Raw genomic sequence first — 11,343 nt, forward strand, 5'->3', positions numbered from 1 at the left:
AGAGAAAGAGTGTGAGTGGGGAGGGGAGTAGGGAGGGGGGAAAGGGAGAGAGAGAATCCCAAGCAGGTTCCACGCACATCGAGGAGCCCAATGCAGGACTTGATCTCATGACCCTGAGATCATGACCTGAGCCAAAATTAGGAGTCAGATCTCAACCGACTGAGACAACCAGGAGCCCCGAATCTTTTTTTTTTTTTAACGCAGTTTGAATTGCGTCGTCTGTCACCTGTAACTGTAAGAGTTCTGATACCAGTTAATAAAGAAACAAGATCTCGACACCTTCAAAGGCTTCTGGGAATGATGTTCAGTCACCACACTTTCCCAAGAAAAACTGCATGTTTGAAAAAGCAATTAGAGTAAATCAACAGGCTGAAAAGACAGTTGGAGAGAGTACAATAAAGGAAGAATTGGAATGGGACAAGATTAATGAAGGAAGTTTTCCTAAAGAAGGCGAGTTTGGATATTGAAATAATAATGATGACAGGAGCAACTCTACTGAACCCTAACTGTGTGCTTGGCACCAGGCTCAGCCGTTTAGACGTCTGACAGAAAAATATGTTGAAATAATAGCCAAACTGAAGGGTGCTTTCTTCTGCTTGACAGACCTTTTCTCACTCAGGCTCGGTGTGTCCTTGTTTATTGCCTCAGGGAAAAAATGATTCAGTGCAACGAAAAACATCTTCTGAGTTTTCAGTTTCGAGTGAGGTCTTCTGGGAAGAAAGGGAATACCTTTGGCTGAAACAAAAGATTTGGGAATTTTGACAGGTGAGGTGATTCAGAAAACATATCCCACCAAAAACAACCCAAAATGCTGGATAAAGTATAAGCAGCTCTGAAAAGACAAGATAGTAAAGAACTTGCTAGGTCCCATTGAAAGGAAAATGGGGGTACACGGCGAAGTTAGTGAAAAGACAAGGGGCTCCATTCTAGGGTATCTGCCAATTCTAGCAAGAGCCATGTGTGATGATAGGGGCCCAGGACCCCCACAAGCTGGGAGGATGAGGGGAGATCCTGTCTATAAAAAACTTAAGATGTTGAAGGACCACACTCTCAAGAGGAAATGTAATCCAGAAGCAAACTGGCTCTTACTTAGATTTACAGACAAGGTTTTCCTCAACTGAGTGGTTCAGAGAGTGTCAAACCTTGAACTTGGCTTAAGATGTGACTGAATCAGTAATGGCCCTAGACGCCTGGCAGGAGCAAACACAGATGTTCTCTGGAGAAAGCTCCTTCAAAGTGACGGATTATTCCAATAATATCCGGCACATAGTTGAAAATAATGAGATACACCAAGAATTGTAAGAAGAGCAGAAAAGACAAAGAGGGGGAAATAAATCCATAAAAACTTCAGAAACCTGGGGCACTTGGCTGGCTCAGTCGTTGAGCCTAACCCAGGGTCCTGGGATTGAGTCCCACACTGGGCTCCCTGCTCAACAAAAAGCCTGCTTCTCCCTCTCCCACTCCCCCTGCTTGTGTTCCCTCTCTCGCTGTGTTTCTCTCCGTCAAATAAATAAAATCTAAAAAAACCAACCAACCAACCAAACAAACAAACAAAAAACAAAAACAAAAAACTTCAGAAACCAGAATTATCAGACACTTCGCATGCAACAATATGCTCATTTTGTTTAATGAAACATGAGCAGTTTGAAAAAGTTGGAGCAAATAGAAAACTAAGAAAAGCAGCATAACAGATTCTTTTAAAAAGCAGACAGAACTTCTAGGGGCGCCTGGGTGGTGTAGTCGCTGAAGTGGCTGACTCTTGGTTTCAGCTCTGGTCATAATCTCGGGGTCATGGGATCCAGCTCCGAGCTCTACACTCAGCATGGAGTCTGCTTGGAACTCTCTCTCCCTCTGCTCCTCCCTGCCCTCAAATAAATAAATGAAAAAATTAAAAAAAAAAAACAGCACTGGGGTGTCTGTGTGGCTCAGTCCTTAAGCAGCTGCCTTTGGCTCTGGTCATGATCTCAGGGTCCTGGGATCGAGCCCCTCATCAGGCTCCCTGCTCAGCGGGAAGCCTGCTTCTCCCTCTCCCGCTCCCCCTGCTTGTGTTCTCTCTCTCACTGTGTCTCTCTCTGTCAAATAAACAAATAACATCTTAAAAAAAAAGGCAGACTGAACTTCTAGAAATGAAAGACACATAAGTGAAAATAAAAACTTAATAAATGTTACTTCACAACAGATTAAGTGCAGCTGAAGAGAAAACTGAATATCAGGTCAGAAGAAGTTCCCTATGATACGTGTAAGACAGAAAGCTTAAAAATATGTAAAATGATATGAAAGAGAATAAAAGACATAGAGCCTAAAGTAGAAATGTCTAAAGCATATTTATTTATTTTAAAGATTTTCTTTATTCACTTGACAGAGAGAGAGATCACAAGTAGGCAGAGAGGCAGGCAGGGGCGGGGTGGCGGGGGGAAGCAGGCTTCCTGTTGAGCAGAGCGCCCGATGCGGGGCTCGATATCAGGACCCTGAGATCATGACCTGAGCCGAAGGCAGAGGCTTAACCCACTGAGTCACTCAGGCGCCCTCTAAAGCATATTTAAATAGGTCTCAGAGGAAGAGTGCAGAGAGCATGGGGTAGAAGCGCTATTTGAGGAGATTGCTTGATATTTTCTGGAAATGATCAACAAATACCAATCCCCAGATTCAAGAAGACTATGAGTCCCCAGTAGGACAAATGAAAGAAACTCACATATAGGAACATTATAGCAAAAATTGCAGAAAACCAAAGACAGAGATAAAAAAAATTGAAAGCGACAGAGGAAAAAAAAAATCACAGTTACCCTTGAAAAACACCAGAGTGAGGGGCACTGACTTCCTGTGCAGTTGAAAATCCGAGAGTAACTTGTGACTCCCCAAAACTTTACTAATGGCCTACTGTTGACTGGAAACCTTACTCACAATATAAACTAACACATATTTTGTATGTCATATTTACTATATACTCTATCCTTACAATAATACCTAATTTTCCTGATTTTTTTTTCAGTATTTCTAGGCTATGTGGCTTGTCTGTGAGGAATTTTTTTCAAATTGTCATAAATCTCCAAAAAGTTGTCCAATATATTTATTGAAAAAAATGCACAAGTAATCGAACTTAAACAGTTCAAACCCATCTTGTTCGAGGGTCAACTATGCTTTCAAAGAAAAGATGGTCTAGCAGCTGATTTCTCAATAGAAAAGGGAAACCCAGAGGATAGTAGAATATCTTCAGTGTGCTGAAAGAAAGCAACTTCCAACTTATAATGTTACACAAAAAGAAAATTTACTGAGCAAGAAGATGAGAACTGTGTTATTTGACAAACAAAAACAGGTGGCTCATCACCTCAGTAAAGGAAATTTCTAGAAAACGTGCTTCAGAAAGAAAGTGATCCAACATAGCAGATCTGAGACTTAAGAAGGTATAAACAACAAGGAATGTGGTAAAAATGTAGATAAATGTAAATTAATCATAAATGCAAAAAAAAAAAAAAGAGAGAGAGAATGGTTATAATGTCCTGTGGGGTTAAAATGAAAATACTACCAATCATGACATATAAATCAAAGGTGGTGGAAAATCGAGTGTTCAAAGCATTTGAAAATCCTCATATTATCTGGGAAGAAGGAAAGATTTTGGGTCTTGATTAGCTATAGATTTTGATATATTAATCATGAATACTGTAATGTCTAGAAAAAGCACTAAAAGAAAACAAACAGGGTTAATAAATAAAAGGGAGAAATTGAGAGAAAAAAGAAACCACAGAACAGGCAGGACAAATAGAAAGCACAAAACGGTTAGGAGAATAAATAGGAGTTAGATTAAGACTTCCTTGGTCCCAAGAGGAGACAGAGATCTCTTGGTTTGGCAGGCAGACAAGAGTCAGATGGGAAGCAAGGGTGGGCACATGTGGGTTCTTAAGGAAGGAGGGCTCTGCCCTCTGCCCCATCCCCCTGGCTGGTTTGTGGGATCTGAGAGCAGAGGGTAGTTTGGGCCCCCTGATAGAATCCAGAGTAGAAAGGATTACGTGGTGTATGTGGGGAGAGAGGACCTTACAGTCCTCCCCCAAACCCAGCACAGTAAGAGAGCAGCAGAATGATCTTAGCACCCAAGAGCAATGCAGGAGGAGACCAAGCTTTTGAAAATCATTTAAGGTTTCCTGTGACCCAGCATAGCATCCACACAGTGAGAATGTTTATAGTGTGCCCAAGAGTGGGACAGAAGTGGAGAGGGAGAGAGAGCTGATGGGAATGGCCTGTACAGTCCATTGACTAAGGACCAGATGCTTTGATGGGAGCTTCAGTGGACGCTAGGTGGAAAGATGAGGTCTGAAGACCAAATACCTATTCTCACCCCCCACCGCTCAGCCTTACAAAAATACATGGGGATTTAGACACAGCCTCGGGGGTGCTGAGGAGACTCTGATTAATGGAGATTAAATTTCTCAGAGGGCAGGCTGTATCAGTCAGGATGATTTCAGACACAAGTAATAGAAAACTCAATTCAAATTGGCTTAAGGGAGGGAGCCTGGGTGGCCCTCAGCTCAGGTCATGATCCCAGGGTCCTGGGATGGAGGCCTGCTTTGGGTTTCCTGCTCAGCCAGGAGCCTGCTTCTCCGTCACCTTCTACTGCTCCCCCTGCTTGTGCTCTCTGTCTCTATCTGTTAAATAAATAAAATCTTCAAACAAACACCAAAATGGTTTAAACAAGATGGAGATTTACCGACTTGCTTAACCAGCGGATTGATTCTGGCTGATCTAATCCGGGGGCGTTGATATATTTTCCCCTTGATTCTCTTCCCTCTGCTCTCCTCCGGAGTCAGCTTCACGTACTAAGGAAGCAACAGCCGTTCTGGGTCCCTTATCCATGTCTGACAACACCCAGAAGAAAAGACACCATTTCCCCCCCTGTACTTTCTCCTAGGAGGTGGAAACATCTCCCAAAAACCCTTGGCTGAGGTCAACTCTCCTAGTTGCGGGGTCACCACAAAATAAGGAGGAACAGAATGGCTATTCTAGAACAACCGCAACTGCCGTCCTCCCCGTTAGCTGCGCAGTCACCATACACGCGCTCGGTGCTATGTCAGACACAACTTCAGAAGCGCCTGTGTTCCAATGCAATGCCCTCCCGCCCTTCTGAAAAAGTACCACCCACACTTCACCCAATGGCAAAGCGGGGACCTCTGCGAGATGTGCCCGCCTTTCCATCACGTCGGAAACGGGCACCTGGATTTAAAAGAAAATGGGGGCAGGGGGGGTGAGGGAATGAGGCGAGCGCTTCTCGCTGCGTGGGCTTGGAAAAGTCTGACTCTACTGTCCGCATGTATTAAATGAGAGTAATAATGTCTGCTATGCAGGTTGTGATGTTGATTTCAAGTAAACGTGTGTTCATATCCCAGCTGCTGATCCCTAATGAGTGTGTCGCATTTGCAGCTGATATGCCAAAATTCTGCAGCTCAGAGCGACACCCCCCTCCTTTAAAAAAAAAAAAAAAGATTTTATTTATTATTTTGACAGACAGAGATCAGAAGCAGGCAGAGAGAGAGGGGGAAACAGGCTCCCTGCTGAGCAGAGAGCCCGATGCGGGGCTCGATCTGGAGACCCTGAGATCATGACCTAAGCTGAAGGCAGAGGCGTAACCCACCCACCCAGGCGCCCCGCGATACCCTTTCCATTAGCAAAAAGGCCTGTTATTTCCCCTGGGACTAACACCCTCCCCCACCAATTCCATGTTCTAGGAGTTCGAAGGTGTTCTGCACACAGAGCTGTCACGCTAGGCTGCAGTCCCAACCCGGTGCTGCCCTCTGCGCTGTCATCCTTCTTTTTGTTGACTAAGGCCACCTCACTGACCACACCACCACCTGGGCCGTTTCTTCACTCCCCTGGCCCCAGAGCTCTGTGGCTTCTGTCCTTCTCTTTGGCCAACAGAAACTTTCCTCTAATTCTTCACATTAGCTATTTCAAAAGCCCAGCTTCTGACCCCAGGTAATAACCTTCAGTCCCTTGCATCACAGCCTTCTCCTTCCAGAACCTCAGGGGTTAGGAGGGGGTCCTGGGTCATGGTCAAGTGTGGCCACATTCCCCCCACCCCACCCCACCCCCGGAATCACAGCAACCTCCAACATCTTGAATCTGCTGCCCTCTACCAGATTTCTTTCACACACAGTGATTTATCGCAGGGACCCATTAGTGATCTCATGCTCTCTCCTCTCTCTCTTTCCCTCCCCCCGTCTACCGAGGCCCTGGGTGGCACGCAAACTCAAGTGGTATCTTATCTAAAATGCTCTAGCTTATCAAGAAGCCACAGAGAACCGTTGAGAAGAGTCTGGGACTCAACAGAGTTCCTGTTCCGCCCCGCCTAGAGACTTTGCCACACTCGCCTTGTGAGTATCAACAAATCACTTACTTTCTTTGAGCCTGGATTTCCACATCCCTGCAAAGGCTAAAAACAGTGTTGAGAGGGAAATTTACAGCACTAAGTACTCATGTTATGCTGAAGGAGAAGAGAGATGGGAAAGATATTTTAGTGATATAGAAAGATAGCCAGGACACTGCCAAGTGGAAAAAGCAAGACGCAGCCATGTGTGTAGTGTACTACCTTTGGTATGTGAATGAGGGACTAGAATGCTCAGTGATGAAAAGCTAAAAGCTGAGGTGCCTGGGTGGCTCAGTTAGTTAAGCGACTGCCTTTGGCTCAGGTCATGATTCCAGACTCCTGTGATCGAGTCCCGCATGGGGCCCCCAGGTCTGCAGGGAGTCTGCTTCTCCCTCTCCCTTCCCCCTGTTTGCATGCTCTCTCTCTCTCTCTCTGTTGAATAAATAAGTAAAATCTTTAAAAAAAAAAAGAATCTCATTTATAACTGCATCAAAAATAATGAAATACTTAGAAATAAATTTAACCAAGGAGATGAAGGACTTGAAACACTGAAAACTACAAGACACTAATAAAAGAAATCAAAGAGACACAAATGAATAGAAAGATATTCTGTATTCATGGATTGGGAGAATCAATATTGATAAATTGTCTATACTACTCAAAAGCAATCATAGATTCAGTGAAATCCCTATCAAAATCCCAACGGCCTTTTTCACAGAAGTAGAACAAATAATCTTAAAATCTGTAGGAAACCACAAAAAAATCCCAAATAGCCAAAGCAATTGAGAATGAACAAAACAGGAGGTATCACATTACCTGATTTCAAACAATATTCCAAAACTATAAAAATAAATCAGTATGGTATTGGTATAAAAACAGACACATAGATCAATGGAACAGACTAGAAAGTTCAGAAATAAACCCACATATATAGGGTCAACCAATTTACAAAAAAGGAGCCAAAAATGTACAATGGAGGAAGGACAGGCTCTTCAATAAATGGTGTTGGGAAAACTGGAAGCGACATGCAAAAGCATGAAACGGGTGCCTCTCTCACACAGTACACAAAAATGAGCTCAAAACAGATTAAAGATTTGAATATAAGACCTTAAATGCTAAAGTCTCTAGAAGAAAACATAGGTGGTAAGCTCTTTGACATGGGTCTTAGTGATGATTTTTTTTTTATCCTGACACCAAAAGCAAAAGCAAAAATAAGTGGGCCTATGTGGACTTAGAAAGCTTCTGTACAGCCAAGGACACCATCAACAAGATGAAAAGGCAACACACCAAATGGGAGAAAATATTTGCATATTATATATCCAGTGAGGTGCTAATACCCAAAATATATAAAGAACTCATACAACTCAATAACAAAAATACAAACAACCCAATTTTTTTAAATGGGCAGAAAATCTGAATAGATATTTTTCCAAAGAAGACATCTGGTTGGCCAACATGAAAAGATGCTTGACATCACTCATCATCAGAGAAATGCAAATCAAAACCACAATGAGCTATCACCGCACGCCTGTTAGAATTGCTAGCATCAAAAAGATGAGAAATAAGTGTGGAGAAAAGGATGTGCAGAAAAGCTGTCCATAGGGATATAAACTGGTGCAGCCACTGCAGAACACACCATGGAGTCAAAAATGGAATTACCCTATGATCCAGCAATTCCACTTCTGGGTATTTGTCTGAAGAAAACAAAAACACTAACTCAAAAAGATATATGCACCCCCACATTCACTGGGGCCAAGATACAGAAATAACTTCAGAGTCTGTCGATGGATGAACAGGAAAAAAAATGTCACATATATATATGGAATATTATTTGGGTTTAAAAAAAAGACTTACTTATTTATTTAAGAAAAAGAGAGAGCACACATGCACGGGGGAGGGGCAGAGGGAGAGGGAGCAAGAATCTCAAGCAGACTCCCAGCTGAGCTGGGAGCCCGACTTGGGGCTCAAACCCACGACCCTGAGATCATGACCTGAGCCGAAACCAAGAGTTGGATGTTCAACTGACTGAGTCACCCAGGGGCTCCTTATCCAGTTTTTTTAAAAAGAGAATTTTTGCCATTTATAACAGCACAGACAGAGTTTGAGGGCACTATGCTAACTGAACTAAGTCAGAAACAATTACCATATGATCTCTACTATATGTAGAATCTAAAACAAACCAGAACGAAACTTATGGACACAGATAACAGATTGATGACTTCCTGAGGCGGGGGTGGGGTGGGGGGGGGTGAGAGAAATGGGTGAAGGGGATCAAAAGGTTAAAAAAAAAGTAGGGGCCCCTGGGCGGCTCAGTGGGTTAAATCCTCTGCCTTCGGCTCAGGTCATGATCCCAGGGTCCTGGGATCAAGCCCCGCATCAGGCTCTCTGCTCAGCGGGGAGCCTGCCTCCTCCTCCTCTCTCTCTGCCTGCTTCTCTGCCTACTTGTCTGTCAAATAAATAAAATCTTTTAAAAATGAATAAATAAAATCGTTTTTTTTTTAAAGTAGTTACTCATAGGGTTTGGCAGAAGATAGGCACAGGGATGGGGTAGATGAGAACAGAGTGGGCATAAGATTTCTCCATGTAGATTTCATTACATTGCCCTGATTTTTTGAAACTTATGTCACCACTCAAAATAACAAAACTTTTTTTCTTTTCAAGTTTTTATTTAAATTCCAGTTGTTTAACATACAGTATAAAATTGATTTCAGCAAAATGGTTTTGTTTTTAAAAATGTAAATCATAGGGGCACCTGGGTGATTCAGTGGGTTAAGCCTCTGTCTTCTGCTCAAATCATGATCCCAGGGTCCTGGGATTAAACCCCACATTGGGCTCCCTGCTCAGCCAGAAACCTGCTTCTCCCTCTCCTGCTTCCCCTGCTTGAGTTCCCTCTCTCACTGTCTCTCTCTGTCAAATAAATAAAAAAAATATTTTAAAATAATAATAAAAAAATTTAAAATGTAAAGCATAAAGATAAAAACATACAAACTGGTCCATAATCTCCCCACCAGATAATCCTTGTTGACATTTTCCCACTGACATTTAAAAAAATAATACACACAACGCGCATTATTTGAAAACTCCCAATTTTATGGACAGAGGTATAAAATCCAAAAGTAAGCCTTTTCCCATTATCCCCAAAGTAGCCCCTATTAACAGTTCCCTGTGTTTCTTTCCAGAAGTTTACCCATTTATAGAATTTATCCCTGTGTACCATTCTTGTCTGCTTCACGAACTATACATCTTGACCGTGTCACTGTATGTGGAGAGCTTATATTTTATGGTATTTGCTATGATATAGGTTATTTTCCTATTGGTGGACATCTTAGGTTTCTAGTGTTTGTTGTTTTTTTCTTTTAACGTGCTAATGAGCTGTCTTGTTTAAGCATCTTAGATTGACAATGCGTTTTGAACTTTGAGGAAGCAAGAATGCTGCATTTTGAATCGTCTGTAGATCGTCTGTAGATCGGGATACTTTCCCATGATGCCACATTTCTTTTCTCCAAATACTTAAAAAATAGCTTTGTAAAGAGAGGGGTGGGGGAGAGAACTTCAATCCGTACCCGACAACCGAGCCCACCCGGAGGAGCGTTGGGCTGGAATGGAAAGCTGCTTTTGAACGCTAGCTGTCCGGTTTCTAATTGCCTTTAGCCCAGAGCCAGACTGGGACGCCGCTCGCCCTGTCTTTGCACAGAGCTCTTTCTTCTGTGAGTCTGTCCTTCCAGTCCTGTGGCTTGGGCACCCCTTCCGAAGCTGTCACTCACCACCTCCCTGTGGCTCCTTCCGCCCCCTACCGGACGCTCCGAAGGGAGCCTCCAGTCTGCTCCTCAGAGTCTGGCGCCCTCTGCTGACATCGAGGATTCACCACCATAAAGCGTTGTCCAACTGGCACAACCGTACAACCAGGAACTGCGAGCTCAGTCATTGCTGTTATATGGGGAAACCGAAGCAGCAGGTGCGGAAGTGACTGGCTCAAGCACACAGAGCAAACCAGCTCCTAGGACCAGAACTCGTGCCTTCTGACCTGCCTTCCCGTCTCCACACACCACTGTTGGAAGGAATGAGGACAGGAGCTGCCGGACTAGAACCCCCCATGGGGAGAATCTGCCATCCACACATCCCTGGGAGCTCCAAGGAACTCTCCATCAGGCAGGGGACCCCTGCTCAGCTGAACTTGTCCTCTGCTGTGTTCTGGGGCAGTGGCTCTCCTGTCCTCTCCAGGACGCCTCATAATTGCCCTCAGAGCATGGGTATGTTTAACAAAGTCCTAAGCATAGACTTGTGCCTTCCCCTACACCATTATTTGTAGGTCCTTTCATGGATATCCACATATCAACTAGACTATACCTTTACTTAATGCGTTTCTTAAAATTGTCTCATTTTAGGAATGCCTGGGTGGCTTAGTTATTAACTGTCTGCCTTCGGCTCAGGTCATGATCCCAGGGTCCTGGGACTGAGCCCTGCATTGGGCTCCCTGCTGAGCAGGGAGCCTGCTTCTCCCTCTCCCACTCCCCCTGCTTGTGTCCCCTCTCTCGCTGTGTTTCTCTCTGTCGAATAAATAAAATCTTTTAAAAAAAATAGTCTCATTAAATAAAAAGTCCAAGGGCATGCATCACCCTTCCCCTGGTCCATAGAAGCATCTGGTTCCCTAGGAATTGTCTTTGAATCCTTGTTGTCTTTATTTGGCACAAAAAGACCTGATCCTTATTCTGAATTCTCTATTTAAAAATAACCATTACTATTCAAGGAGTAGCAAAAAGGTCTGCCTGGAGCTGAAGAAGGAAGGAAGAACATGATAGAGAGGTTAGAGACATGATGGAGGCAGATGATATAGGCCTTAGAAGCTTTTAGAAGGGCTTTTGCTTTTATTCTGAATAAAATGGGAATTAGTTATCATCAAAAAAAAAACTATTACTAGTGAATGAAAGCCTCGTATCTTTCAGGTACTGATGTTGAGCTGTATCTTCAATATATTATTGAATCCTCATGAC

The sequence above is a fragment of the Meles meles genome, chromosome 9, assembly GCF_922984935.1.
Source record: "Meles meles chromosome 9, mMelMel3.1 paternal haplotype, whole genome shotgun sequence".
Classification (NCBI taxonomy): Eukaryota; Metazoa; Chordata; class Mammalia; order Carnivora; family Mustelidae; genus Meles; species Meles meles.